Source organism: Hyperolius riggenbachi, chromosome 5 (assembly GCF_040937935.1).
Source record: "Hyperolius riggenbachi isolate aHypRig1 chromosome 5, aHypRig1.pri, whole genome shotgun sequence".
In the NCBI taxonomy this organism is placed as follows: domain Eukaryota; kingdom Metazoa; phylum Chordata; class Amphibia; order Anura; family Hyperoliidae; genus Hyperolius; species Hyperolius riggenbachi.
In genome coordinates, this window is record NC_090650.1 from 405876471 (window position 1) to 405892315 (window position 15845).

Consider the following 15845-nt stretch of genomic DNA (forward strand, 5'->3'; position numbering starts at 1 on the left):
ATCGATCCTCTCTACTGTGCAGGCGAGGGTCCTTTGCACCTGCGTAGTAGAGTGGATATGATCAGGCTCGGCTGTTTCTCCCTAGTCTGAACTAAGAGCCACTAGTACGCCTGTGCAGGATCGTGGAAAGGCAAATACATCTCTGCTTGTCAAGCTTGCCAGGGGAGGTTTTGGGGGAGCCTGCGCTGTACTCCCCTAAACTACAGGGGAGTGGAAAGCCTCACTGGGACCCTGAGGCTTCCCCATCCCAAGGTAAGTATCCCCCAGAGAGCTTCTTTTTTAAAATACAGAGTCTCTTTAAAACAAGGAGAAAAAAGTTAACAGTTAAGTTGGGCTTTACAAAACTTTCTTTTTCCCAGAAGTTACCAGGTGTTTGTAGAAAACAGTGGAGGTGCAAAAAATAGTAATTTTACTCCTTTCTATCATGTAGCTACAAGTTGCTGCCAGGCAACGATAAAAATTAATAGGCAGCATCTGTTGCTAGTGACTGTGCTGCTGACACAGATTGATGATAAATTACAGTTGCTGGAGATTCAGCAGAGATTCTCCGGTGACAATGCAGTCAAATGACTACCTTAACCACTTCAGACACAAGCACATTTCATTTTACTGTAAGACCACACCATTCATCAAGGTGGGAAAAGACTGTATTGGGAAAAAAAGGTTAAAAACAGAAGAAAAATGTGCATGATGTGCAAAGCAATGGACCTTTGGATACTTGGCTCACCGAAGTTGCATACACACATCCAATTTTTATTGACCGATGACATGACAATTTTACCACCTAAGGGCCCAGATGCAATTAACTTTTTCTCCTGAGTTTTCTCCTACGAGATAATTTATCATCTTGCCTTTAAAATACATTTTCAGCATATCAAAATTGAAAAAGTAACAAAATGTAGGTGAAAAGTACAATTAAAATTAATTTGAGTACTTTGTTGCTTAGGGCTCTTTCACACTAGAGGCCTTTTTCGGCGTTTTACTGCCAAGTACATAAACTTTCATTTTACCTTTCACACTTGTGTTTTGACGCTCCCAGACGCTTTTTCAGGACCTACCGCAGCGTTTCTCATTTCATTGATAATCATGTATTGGCATTAAAACGCCTTCAAAATGCCTTCAAAACGCATCAAAACGCTGACAGCCAAAGGCAGCGTTTTGGCCTTTTCTACCGCTGCCTCTAGTGTGAAAGAGCCCTTACTGGTGGTTTAACGTGGTGGAGTGGTAGATTTTTCTAATCATGCTCTTTGAAAATTAGTAGATTGTCGAAGAGTAGATTGTCAAATTCTTGATTTAAAGACCAAAGCAATTCATTCAGGCTAGGTGCACACATAGTAGAAACGCTAGCGTTGCGGAAAACGCTGCGTTTTTGCCGCTAATGGAAGTCTATGGGCCGCAGGAAAAAATGCATTTTTGATGCATGCGTTTTCAAAAACGCTGGTTTTGTTGTGTAATCTTCAAAAACGCTTGAAAAACGCACATAATGAAAGTCAAAGGGAATGGTATGCTGTTTTCATGCGTTTTAATGCATGTTTTCCCCCAAAAAATTTGTTTTGTGATGTATTTATGCTTTCTATTGTCTTCCTAGTGATTTGCGTAAATGGAAATGCGCATGAAAAACGCATACCAAACGCATACGCATTTTGTATATGCAAACCGCAAATGCATTAAAATGCATGCAAAACACTTGAAAAACGCATCTGCGGCAAAAAACGCAAACGCAGTAAAAACGCGTCAAAAACGCATGTTATGTTATGTGTGCACCCAGCCTCAGAGTTTTCAATCATTTATTTTCATAATTGGGGAAAAACTGATTGTAGCATTCGAAAAATCTGACCAATGCGCCACACACATGTACTCAATCAGAAAAATTGATTGTAATTCTTAAACTATAAAGAAATACAGCAAAGTCCTCATAATCAGGCAACCAGAACTAACTGACATGCCTGAGGGTATATAGGAGACTTGGTTTTGGGGGTTTTCCGGGGGTTTTGCAGGCATTAAAATACTCACCAAACCTCCATCAGCATCTTGCTGCCTTCCTGATGCTCCTAGAGGGTTCCTAGTGGCTTCCATCATCTGTGCTCGGCTCCTGGCGTGTCACCTGACCCTATCCAGGTCAGGTGACACACTGGCTTCCGTGCAAGGAGGATGCAAGAAAGCCACAAGGACGTTGCTGGATGCTTGGTGAGTATTTGCGGGGGAGGCTTGTGCTTTTTCGGCTGTTTGCTGAAGCAACCAGCAAGCACACTTAGGCGATTCCCGCTGGTGCTGGATACTAGAGATTTTTCTTTATACAATTTGTATGGTTTGTGGCCACCTTAAAGGACACCCGAGGCGAAAATAAACTAATGAAAGAAACAATTGTATCTATCTTCCTTCTCCTAAAAAAATGTTTTTTTAAGATATTCCACTGTTTAATTTTATGTTTAAATCTACTTTTTAAGTTTTAACTGTTTTATTGTTTTTGCATTCATGGAAGTATGCCAGAGCTAAAATCTATGAACTATTTATCCTTTGTATCTCTTTCCTGCTCTCAGAAGCCATTTTCTTCTAGGAAAGTGTTTTATAGTTGGAATTTCTTATCAGGACTGAGTCAGCCACTTACATACCTCATATTTAGCTCTTTCAGGCAGAGAAAGAAAAAAAGGAACACAGTTATTTATTTCTAAGCACTGTACATACCCATGTCTATCTCATCATGTCACATGTCACCTCGGGTATCCTTTAAGGCCTGGAACCCGCTGCAAAGTGGTATTGCTAATCACAACTGCTAGTGTTTTTAATGAGCATTTTGTAAGCGATTTCATGAGCGTTTTCTGGTGATTTTGGTAGCGATTTTAAAAAGTGTAAGCGTTTTGCCAGCAATTGTGTAGTGATTTGCAATAAGCGTTTTAAATTCTGATTGGTCCTTTCAATTAATTTTAATTTTTTTACAGTGTGCAGTAATGTAAAAATGCTAGCAAAATCGCTGTGTATAGCAATTCATGAGCGATTGCGCCACCGTTTATATACTTTACATTTCAAAAATGCTAACACTTAAAATGCTGCATATCCTACATTTGTGATTTTGCTAATTTGGATTGGCTCGATTCCAAGCTGCATACATTTTGCATGCAGGCCTGAATTATTAGCGTTTCTTTGGCTTGTCTAATCATAAGTGATCCAGCAAATGTAAACTAAATAGATTGCTATGATTTGGTTCCCCCATTTGGCTCATATCAGATCATAGTGGAGAGTTTTGAGACATATGTTGTCTTGGTTGCACAACTGTGGTGAATATCATTAAAGTGGTATGTCATTTAGCATTTCTTCTTTTGTTCTAAAATATTCTTTACAACACAAAACCTACTAGCAGAAAAATAATTGATGGCAGAACAGCAAACAGTTAAACACAGCTCTTTCTTCTTCAGTGGGAAGCTGAAATCTGATTAGAGTTGAGGAAGTGATTACATTATCTTGTTTATGTTTCCTTATCAGCCACTATATGTAAACATGCCTTGCAGTGTTTCAGTTGAAGACAAGCAGAAAGTGTACAGAAAAGGCAAATTCTTACTGGATACATTAAAATATATAAATATAACAGCAATGCAATAAATTTTAATGGCAGCAGTCAGAGCAGATAAACTGTACTTTTGGATCTTGTAATTTTGAATATGGATGATAACAACTGTGCACAAAAGCAAACATTATACTGTATGGGTATGGCCGGCCAATTTTACCACCTCTGTCTGTGTAGTGTGAAAGTTTTAACTACACAATCTGTTCAAAGTGTTTAAAATCTGCTGGTCCTCATACTACATGGAGGTGGGGGGAAGAATTATTTTGTTTAAGATCAGTGCAGCTGTTTCAATAATACAACTGGAAGCATTCTCTTTTATTTTAACTATGCACATAGAAATTCATCACCTGAAGGTCCCCGGGTAATTGAAAGCAGGGTCGGGCCGAGGCAGAGGCGAGAGCAAACACAGTGAATCCAGCGCAGGAGACTTGGGCGCTCAGGGAGTAACTTCGGCGCCATCAGAAGACGGATCTGAAGTTACTTTTACAAGACAATAATTCGGCTTCCAGCACTTGCTGGAAGCCAAATTATTTCACTCCCCACCGTCCATGGTGGCCTGGAGGGGGAATAGTATTTAACACCGCCGGGACTTGTGCAGCAGCAGGATCAGCCATATACCAGCTGTATCCTGCGCCCAAGTCTCCCGGCGCCGATTCCTCTCGTATGTGGCGAGAGAAGCTCCAGCCTCAGGGCGCAGTGTAGGAGGGGCACACAACTCACTCAGCTATCATTCCCCCTATTGTGTTTGAAGCAGAGAGAAATAAGAAAATGGAATACATGGCAGTGACTGCAAGCCAGATAACTAGAGATTAAGGTGTTGGGGACCCTGGGGCACCTCTTAGTCTAATAGCAATCAGTGTTTGGCGGCTGGGGTGGGAGGGATGGAGGGGCGCACTTTGGTGTCTCAGCCTTGGGTGCTGGAGGACTTTGTCCTGGCTCTGAGTGAAAGAACTACAAGTACAATCCATATATATATATATATATATATATATATATATATATATATATATATATATATATATATATATATATATATATATACTAGTGACTTGGCCCGTTTAAAAAACTAGCTAGGTCTTTCCCTAATGCACCGCGCGCCCCATCTCGCGTGCACGCCGCACACCCATCACGTGCACGCCCGCCCCTTCTGGCCCCGTCGTCAGTGTCCCTGCACATGCGCAGTGCACAAAAAGCACTGACGGACGGACATGGGACGCAGGGACACTTGCCTTTTATTACGTAGTATATATAATAAACTTATCCGATAACGCATTGTGTGTGTAGAACGGATAATGAATAGAACAATAGTAGCAAAGAAAAGAGTCTCATATTTTTATTTTCAGTTATAAACCTTTTTTTTTTTTATAACATTGCATCATTCTGTCATATTTACAGTTTACAAACCACACTTAGAGAGGCTCTTTTGCATACATAACAACTGAGTTTTTTTTTTTAAACTCTTCCTGTACTGGAAAACAATATAATACTTTTTTTATTTGCTACTAATGTTCTATTTCTTAGCTGTATTATGGCTGTAGTGCACATACAGTATAATTCATTATCTCATAAGTCTATTTTTGCTTCAGGTTTGTTTTATGACAACCCGTGGCCATATAGTAGTTAAACAATTTTCTGAAAAAATTGCTGCAACCCAGAGAGTGACAAATCGTACCCTTGCCTGGGAGGCACAACCCATGTACCTCTCCAAACCTTCGCCAGTGCCCCACACCTCTGTGCACCAAAGCAACGGTACCTCAATCTGTCCTATTTTCCCTCCTCAGTCAGTTTACATGCATCCATTGAAGTTCCGTAATTACCTGCTAAATTTCAATTGAATAAAAGACGGTGACACCGGTAGCAGCATTACCGTCTCATAAACGTCGTGTATAACTCTTTGCACCTTACAAAGAATGGCATCCTCCATTCAAGCAAAAAAATGAACGACAAATCTTTTTTTTTTTACATCTAAAATAAAAGGAGTCTATTTTAAACGTCAAAGTGAAGGCTATAAAGTGTGGTAAAGGTGTTAATGTTGGGTGATTGACTTCACAATTCCACAAATTACGCCTGATTTATGGCTGTTGACATGCAGCTCTGTACAGCCTTTGTCTTCATCATATCCGATTCCCCCTTTCCCCGGCATCCATAGGTAAGAACACTTATGGGGAGCGGCGCGTAAGCGGCTGCCACTGCTGACAAGTAAATACTGTGCCTAATTATGGTGTCATACATAAAACACCATTCATTGAGCTCACTGGGGAGCTTATAGTAAGTTCCATTTGCAGAACATTTTTAGAGATTAGATTTTCTCGTGTTAATGTTTTCTCCATGGGGAGAGTGGCGTCAGCCTCATTGCGGTATAAAATGTGGCTGCTCCCAGCGGCGGCTCGGAGATCTAAGGAAATCGTGTCTTGCAGGTGTCGGTCCATGACAGTCTTGTCTGAATTCTCAAACTCCGTGCCGCCGCCAGCATTCCGAGAGTCAAATCCTATTTACACAGCCATTCTACTAATGGCCATATGGCTCTCTGTTATTTTATGCGATTGTGGTGGGGAAATCAGGATGAGAATCCCATGGGCAAGTTGTGACAGTAAATTTCTTGCACATTTTTGGAGTAGAAGAGAAAAGAACAAAAAAATATGTCTGCGTGTTTCAAAAATTGGCATAGATGCAAAACTAATCTCACGAGGAATGTAAAATTGAGGTGCCAAGTCCTTTCGGATATCAAATTTTCTCAGCTCCACTAGACAGAGCCCGCCACTCCTGTGTGTTTACGTTTATGGATTGCTTATTCCAATTCGGCGGAAATTTAACTTTTGCATTTCCGATCGGAAAATTGGCATTTCTGATCGGAAATTGCACTTCTGCAGGAATCATGCATTACCTCAACTCGGTAGTTTTAGCCATCACAGCAATTTAGCAATCACAGAACTCAAAAGCACTCGACCCATCAGGGAATTCATACAACCCAGAAGTATTTGGCCAATAAGAGAATGCAAAAAATGAGCAAAAAAGACTACTTGGAAATCGGAATGGTGCACAGGGGTGTAACTAGAGGGGAGCATCCCCCCCGAAAGGGGGACCCAACTACTTGTAACTTCGGCTGCTCTTTAGTGTTACTCATGGCCACGCTGTGCAGCCAATCACTATGCGGCTCTTGATGCATGCTATCGCGTGCCACATGGTGAGTGATTGGCTGCACACTGCAGCGATGAGCTATACTAAAGAGGCCCTGTCCTGCAGCCAGGAGCAGGTAATGTCTAGCACTCTGCTGCTACTCTCTATGGTGACCATGGAGAACCTGGGCCCTCTCGCAACGGCGAGGGCTATTGTTAAACCCATGCTGCCATCTCACTTCTTTCTGCTTCTCTCCCTGTTTTCCCCTTTCTAGTCATATTCTAATATCCTACCATACTAATATTATCTCTATTCCATAATGCAAAGCGCACATCCACATGAGTAAGAAAGTTCTTTCATTTATAGCTTCACAGCTTCACCATATAGATAGAAAGTTCATTTATAACGTCACAACCTCTGCATGGCACTATCCTCCACCATTAGCACCCTTCTGTGAATAGACTCGCCAGATATATCTGACCACTGTTATGCTGAGCATACACGAATCGATCCATCGGCCGATTAGCCGCCAGATCGACTCCCGCCGCATCCCCGCTCGTCCGCGCGTGCGCCCGGATCGATTCCCACTCGTCCCCGCCTCCGCTTCTTATCTTCAGCCAATTCGTCGCTATTGTCCGCCCGTGGGTATCGAGCGCGAAATCCATCCCCGCGGTGATTGAACACGTCGGATATTATCAATCAAGCCACATACCTCCATGCATTCCACGCGCCAGAGATTCCACTCTCTAAGTGTCTGTCGTTACTTCCTGTTTATCAGGAAGTAACGTGAGGAACTTAGGAATCGGACCTCCGCAGTGGAACGCCGGAGCGCTGAGGGGAGAGCCCAGGCTGAGGGAGGGGGGGAGTGTGTCCCCTCCCCCACCGATGTGGGGGCCAATGCTCTCCCCCCATGCTGCAACCGCGCTCCTGCCCCCCAAAACGTTCCTGGGCGGGCCCCAGAGGGGGACCATCCCAATTTTTGCAGGGGGCCCCCATGATTTCTAGTGAAGCCCCTGTTTGTTTATACAGTTTACCATCTATTTGATTAAAATATCTATGACCAACTCAACTTCCTATAAGTGTCTGATATTGATTAAGCTCAGAGAAAGATTTTTTTTTCCAACTAAAGGAGATTCTATATTACGAAAATATCAAATCTCATTTTTTTTTTCTTTCCCTCAAGCAGCTTTTTCTCATTTAATGTTCTTTTTTAAGACCTCTCTACTAAATAATTCTGTTCAAGATATAAAGTGTAAAACCGGAGAGGGAAGATAGACCTTTGTGCTTGGCAGATAGAGCTGTCTCTTTTGGCAATGGCAAAGGCTATTGATCTCTCGGGTTGAAGGTCAAGGATGAAAGTGACTTGGCAAACGCCACTGAGTCAATCACCTTGATTAAATACTCTACTGAGTTTGTAAAGGGTGTTTAGAATTGAGCGCCATACTAATGGGACGCCATAAAACTTGACAGTATCTCTCTGTCGGCAGCTCTGGGAATAAAAATGGTAATGTCCGTGGCTAATGTTAAATCAGCTACTAACTTTTTTTAAAGACAGAGTCCTCCAACATCTCCTGCTGCATAAAGTAACATATATGAGCAGTGCTTGAGCTAAAAGGGTCATTAGGATAAAACAGATATTTCATTGTTGATTAGACGATCGTGTCAAAGCAAACCTGAAGCGAAAATAAACTTATGAGATAAGGAATTGCATTCTCAATGCAAAAATTCACAAGCAATGAAAAAAATTAGCCTCATTTTTTTCATTGCTTGTGAATTTTTGCATTGAGAATTCGGTTTTCAAATCGAGGTATATCTTAGATTTTTACATTCTTTGCTTTTAGCGCAAAACTGTACGAGATCAATATTTTATTGTGAAAACATATAAAACTATGTTTTAGCGCAAAACGTCTAAAACAATAATTTTAATTCTAGCCCGAAAGATCAGTATTTTTTCGTGGAAATTTGCAATGTACGCAAAAATTGTGCAAGATAACAGGATTTTTTCTTTATCCCAATCATCCCCACTTTTTAATACCTATTTCACCTCTAATGTTTGATATGTATTTATAGTTATAAGTTTTTATATATATTTAATTTTTTTATATAATTATTGACTGTATGACATGGGTTATGAGCCAATTATCTCTGTTTACAGCTATTGCTCCGTTGTTATTGCCTGATGAAGCGGGATCCAACCTGCAAAACGCGTTGCATATTTGGAGTTCATAAATAAAATATGTTGACTGTCTTTGTGTGTCTACTTGGAGGAGGTAAGTCCACCACTACCTCCTCTATTTACCAAGAATTTGTTTTTTAAGCTCATTTAGCTTCCTTTTATCCTCTTGGCGCGTCTGTTCTCCTGCATAATATTGAGTCCACCCTGGGTGGAGGGTTGAACCCCTTTTTCTTATCTACAGAGAGCAACTTCTTATTCCTGAGTGGGGTCAGGAAAATCTCCCCACCTGCCTTTACAGTGGTTGCCTGATGGTAACCCTGGTTTGTAAGTATTAATATTTACTCTATCCAGTAACCATTTACCAGTAAATATTACACTATTGGGGGTCTTGTGTTGCCAGTCCCTATCCACACCATCCAATCTTAGTGATGGCCAAACATCAAAATTTCACGTTTCCGCATTTCACTACAAAAATTCCCGAACTGACCGTTTGTGGTGAGCTCCATAGACTTCTAAAACTTTTAGGGCATCTCTGCAGCCACAATTTTCACCAATATCTATGTTTTTTTGTGCAAACACTTTGTTAATGGTTATTACAAAAAAAAATTGTTAATGGAGGCCGACCGAAATGGTTAATAGTCCCACGTAAGTGATAGAAACAACACATTTTCAGGGTATGTTAATGGGACTCCGAGCACCTCTCATGGGCCTGCTTTTAAGCCAAACGACTTCCAACAAAGTCGTGCTGTGACCCCTCTGGAGGAGCCTCTTGCAATGGCCATGCGTGTCACTTCCTCTTCCTGCTTCATTCAGTGATGCACTTCTCTAACAGAGAAGACGGGGGGACCTAGAAGTTATAACATAGCCAAGATGGCAGCCACAATTTTTAAATTGAAATCGAATTATTATTATTATTATTTATTGTATTTATAAAGCGCCAACATATTACGCAGCGCTGCACAATAGATAAATGGGTTAACATACAAGGTAGGACATACAGGAAACTCACAACAAAACAAGATCATGCAAATGATTTGATAATACAATGTCATAGGTTCAAAATAGAGATTGTTCTAGTCCACAAAAGGGGTGATTGTCAGTAAGATTGCATAATCAAGCTCGAAACACTACCCTGCCAGAGGCTTACAATCTAAAGGGTGGGGGTGGAGACAATAGGTGCATCTGTTGAGAGGGTGTCTAACAGAACATATTATGGTGCTGGTTTAGGGGTATGCGAGCATGAAAGGGTGAGTCTTGAGAGCTTGTGTGAAGGTATTAAAGGTGGGGGCGAGTCTGGTGGCTGTAGGGAGCGAGTTCCAGACAGCAGCTTATTGCAGGTGGACCTGGCATTCCAAAGGCCACAGGAAACAGGGAGTGAATGCCGAGGGGTAGGATCGATAGGAATAAGGTTATGCTGAGGGGTGTGTGGGTAGATTGTGGGGGGAGGGAAGGGAGGTGCATGGGGGTTGAGGGCCAAAAGGGAGTCTAAGGACAGAAGGAGAGAGGGTGCGGGGAAACAGAAGGGGGACAAGGTGTAGAAGGAGGTGGAGGTAGAGCATGTGGTTATGGGGGATAGCGAGATGGGGAGGGAGATACTATTTGGTGTAGAATGGAGAGCACAAGCTACAGAACAGTATGCATCTTTAAGTACTGGTCGGAGTCTCTAGGCATACCCATGAGAGTTGCTCGGAGTCCCTTTAAGAAGGACAGTGGGAACAAGAGTAAAACGTTTTTAAAAAAGATCTTGTAGTTTTTGAGACAATCGATGTTAAAGTTAGAGGAAAAAAGTCTATATGTAAATGCGGTAAAATGACAGATAATGTATCAACATGTATATACCCTACCGCTGTCTACCATGTACGGCTAACGGCGTGTCACCTGACCTGTGTTGGGCCACGTGACATGCTGGGAGCTCTGCATGAATGCCTGAAAGCCAATAGCAGTCCACTAGGAGCTACAGGAAGGCTAAAAGCTAGAATTCATCACTGGAGGCTCAGTGGGTATTTTATTGGCGGCAACAACTCCCGTCCGCCCCCCCTCCCCCCCCAAAAAAGTCCCCATTTTTCCTCTCAGGCATTCCGGTTAGTTGAGACCTTCGGTTGCCCGGTAGAGTTCCAGATAACAGGGACATTGCTGCTGGACAGGAAGTACGTCACTGGAATTCCCGGGTTTTCCAATGTATTGGCGCCATTCTGTGCATGTGCACCACATTGCAGCAGCCAACAAATTTCTGTTTTGCCCATTGACCTTGACTGTCACCGCGGAAGCTTCACCACGGAAGTTGACTTTCCAGCGGGGTGGGAACTTCCGGCCTAACGCGACGCATCGGAGGAAGTGTACTGGGCCCCATAGACTTTCATTGCTGTTGCGTTACCCTGCGTACAAAAAGGGTAACAAAAGAAAGTGGCCTGAAGTGTAATGTAACAGGGCAGGACCTCTTTAACAGACATTGAATTTATGCGCAGTCATCGTTTGCGGCATAACATAAAACATCGCTCTCCCTATGAAGGCACCAAGATAGTAGTGTGATTTTTTTTTTCCTTAGCCCATTATTTTTTATTTTCCTACAGAGACGGGAAACCGCTCAATGGCCATGCATGAGATCATCCCCACCACAGCAAGGCCTTTTTATCCTAGAAAATAAGGATTTGCTTTAGAGTGCAGGAAGGAGAAGGGATTTCACTTCTGCTGGCGATAAAACCAGGGTCCTTGACTGTTTGCATGCGCTTTGTCACTTACTTCTGGCCTTGAAGTCTACACAGTAAACCGTTTGATCCCGGCTGAACCGCGTTCATCCATTCTTCCACCATAACTAGCTGGCGGATTGTTTTTTGCTATTTTTCTAGAGAATGGGCCATTCCGCATTAACCTTGATCGGCTTTTAATCACACATCCACTGGGAGGGGGAAAGTACAGAGAGCGAGGAAAATATGTTTCTATATATTTTCCCATTGTTTGTAAATCGCGCGTCATTCATGTTGTTGCTGGGTTTCCTGACATTAAAGCAATACCTTAATATAGCTTCTCATTCTTCCTATGTTTATCGTTAGGTCAGCAATCAGGAGCCCTTGTCTTTGTTAAACCTATGGAATATTTGTAGATTGTCACACTATTGTGATGATTTGCTCAGCTGCCTGTGCAGGCAGGCAGCCTTTTGACCATTGTGTAGGTTTGCATGCTGCAGGACTCTGCAAAGAAGAGCTTCTGTCAGTTTTGCAGCTTGTGCTTGCAGAGGAATTTGCATACGTTGTCATGCAAATTGCCTGGCCACATTCATTGGAGGCGTGTACTATAAGTACTATGTCTTTCCCACAATGCTTCGCTGTTCATAAGGATTTCGTCCTATGTAACACTCCGGGTGGGGTGTCAGCCTTACTCTCTGTTTGAAGATCAGCTTAGAGTAATTCCTGAATCTGCGCTAGGCAGGTTTTCCCTAGTGCAGTTAGGATTGTTTATCTGTTTGTTTGTTCTGTTGCCATTGTCCTGTCCCAACGGTGGTCGACAGGAAATGGTTCTGATCTCTGTTCTTGGAGTATAGCTGGTGCAGCGGTTGCTACCAGCTATCTCTTCTGATCTGTCTCTTTGGATCACGCTAGCCACTTTTCGCTAGCGCTGTGGATCCTTCTGTTCTGTCTCCTTGGATCGCGCTAGCCACTTCTCGCTAGCGCTGTGGATCCTTCTGTTCTGTCTCCTGGGATCGCGCTAGCCACTTTCCGCTAGTGCTGTGGATCCTTCTGTTCTGCTACTCTGTACCTGGATTACGCTAGCCACTTTCGCTAGTGCTGTGGATTCTATCTCTCGCTTGTCCCTGTTTTCGTGTGTCTGTCTTGTCTGCTACGCTTGCTGGAGGCTCGGTGAGGTAACCGTTAAGCAAGCGCTCGCCTCCTCTGTTTCATGTTTGTCTGTCAATGGTTAGTTAGGCATGCTTGTCTCTATTGTGCTTATCACGTGGAGACCGCGCATAACCGCGTGCACTGTTGCGAATGAGTGCGGTGTTCGCGGTTAGCTAGCGTTTGTTATTTTCCGTATCTCCTCATTGTATTATTTGCTGTGCCTTTGCTAACCTCGTATTCTGTTCTGATCTGCCTTGTGTCACATCTGGCAATCGCACCTCTCGCGATCGCGTTCCTGTTTCATATCTGCTGTTGTGTGTGCACTGTCGCGGGGTGGCGACTAGGTTGGCGCACACACATACAACCTGTCCCTTTGCTCGTCTCATTCGCAATCGTCTCTCTTGCGATTGCGTTCTGCGCTTCGTACAATTCCTGTCTGGCATTTGTGGAGGTACAGAAGATTGGTTCCTCTGCACTCCCCGGCGCCATCTGCCGACAGGAATTTTCCCTCTACGGGTGCGTAGCACCTTTTGCTGGGTGCCTGCAAATATACGCTTGTGGAGGATTTCCGCCGTGTCAGCGCACGCGTTGTGCGCTGATCACGGAGAAAGTTCCACAATCGTTACAGTATGAACAACCCAACCCAAAACCCCAGTGTAGACGGAAATTCCGATTTGTACGATTTTGTCGAGTTTGGGTCCTGTGTCTTTAAGAGCTTTAAAAGGCTAAATTCAGAGACCAAGGCGGAATTTCTTTCTGAATGTGTGAGGTTTTGTCTGAATCCCACCTTTCAGATTTCTGATCCGTCCACGTCGGCTCTTCTTTTTGCCTATGTGCTCTTAAAAGACGATTTGTTCACCTGGGCATATGATCTGTTAAAAATCAATTCCTGGAATGATAATCTGTATCAGTTTCTTGCAGTGATATTCTCTCACTGGTTTAAACTGCCTGGCTTTCCACCTGCTCTGATTGAGTGTGTAGCTGCTGATAGGTCAGCTGATCTTTCACTTCCATGCAAAACCTTTCAGTATGACAATCAGTTCAATGTGTCTGTTGCCACTTCAGGTTTTAAACAGCAGACATGCAAAGTTGCAAAAAAAGGAAAAACTAAAAAGCGCAAGCATCTGAATAAAACACTCCCTAATGATGTGTATGATGATGTTGCTCAATCTCCAGGTTTTTTGCCCCAATCCAAAGCTTATGTGGATCCTGCTGTAGGTAGGATCGCACACTATATTAAAGCAGTTAAAAAATCTGTTCTCGTTCCTGAACTCCACCCCTATGGAGATTATCTGGATACTGGCCTGTTTGAACCCCCATTTGCTTCCTGGGATGTTGGGGCCTTGCTGGAGGAATTCGATTTTGATTGGAAAGCCTTTTGCGATTTTTACATCGCAAAAAGCGAAGATGTCTTGAATGCTTGTCTTGATTCTATGTACCTTCTGATTGATTCCGATGAATGTGACAAGGATGATGTGCATCTGGTGATCTATGTATGGCAAACGATTTTGGATGAGTTGCACACACACACCAACCAATTGATTCCAATAAAGAGACATCGTTGTCGGATGATTGTTCCTGCCTTTCTGGGGTAAAGCATGAGAGTCTTGACTTTGTGCGACCTGAAATGAATGAGTATGCCGCTGTGGTTGATTCCTGTGCGAATCCTGAAGGATTCTCTCCTGACAGTGTGCAGTTTGAATCTGTGCGATCTGATGCCTGTTTCTCGGATGTTCCTGCAGATTGTGATCGGCATGGGTCTGCCGGTTTCCTCAAGGATGTGTGGGATCCTTTGTCATTTAGAAACAGATCTTTGAGATCTTCCATCTGTGACCCTGCTATGGGGAAAGTTTCTCGACTGTGCAGCGTCAAAAGTAAAATTAATATGCCTAATAAAGTTTATCCTGTTGATGTCGCTATTTCTTCTGCAAATGATTCCCTGTCTCACCCTGTTCTCACCTGTAAGGGCCCGTTGCCTGGAGACAGTTGCTCCAGTGTTTCGGTCCTAGATGCCTTGCAGTCTGCTCTGCAGATCACGGAGGTTTGCGCTATGGAAGCATCAGTTTCACAACCTAAAGTGAATTTTTATTCGCAGGTTTTGCGTTCTGATTCCTCGGATTCGACATTGTTAGCCGAATCTAAGAGTGAGACAGCGCTTCGGTTTTGCGAATCTGATGCTGAACCTTCTTTGCCTTCTTCAGAGACGCTTTCTCTGAGCCTGCCCTGTACCATGAATAACAAAACGATGTCCAATCACACTGACATTTGGGAGTCCCTTTCTTGCTTTGAAGAAAGTTCTGACTCTCCACCCTGTACTCTGGATGAGTCAATATTGCCTTAAACAATATCTCCTGCCCTGCCCCTAGAGGCTCGTCTAGGTATTGCTGCTATTTTTACCTGTCTTTCTGCAGTTTTGGAGTTGCAAGCTAGTTTGACTGCTACGCAGAATTCTGGGTGCAGCGAGATTAAAGTTAGGGAGTCAGTGTGTGGTCCAGTGAATATTCCTGTACGTTCCACTCATGATGATGAAATTCAGTGTCAGTTTATGGTGGAACCTTCCCTGGGACATCTGCCCTGTTCTCAAAATAAAGTTCCAGTTTTGCCCTGTAACATGGATAGTACAGAATCCTTCTTAGAAAACTTGAAAAATGATGTTCCTGAGGTCTTGTTTGATGTTCTGGAGGTCTCCGAGTTCCTCCCAAAGTGTGCAGAACTTGTAGGAGATGTCTCCTGCCCCCCAAGTCCTTCTGAGGTGTTACCCTCTTCCGTAGGCATTGCTGCCTTGCTGGCTACCTTTTCAGCTCTGATGGAGCTTCACTCATATGTAGTCAATGAGGATATTATTGTCACAGAAATTTCTGAATTTGTATCCGAGTCTTCTTTTGAAAGTCCAGTGCCTGTGACCTCCACTCATGATGATTCTCTGTCCGGTACTGGTTTTGGTCTTGTCGCGCTGGACTCTGAGGTTGGCAGTTCCCCGACATGTCCTGAGGTTTCTCCTGTGCTGGTGTACCCCAGTGTGCTCTGTGACCCAGAAAGCCCAAGTGTGCCTCGGTTACCAGCATACTCAGATGCTTCCTCGGTGGAGACATGCTCTGATATGGCCTGCCTGCTTGCATGCCCAGAAGTGGTCCCTGAAAGTCTTGATCTTGATGGG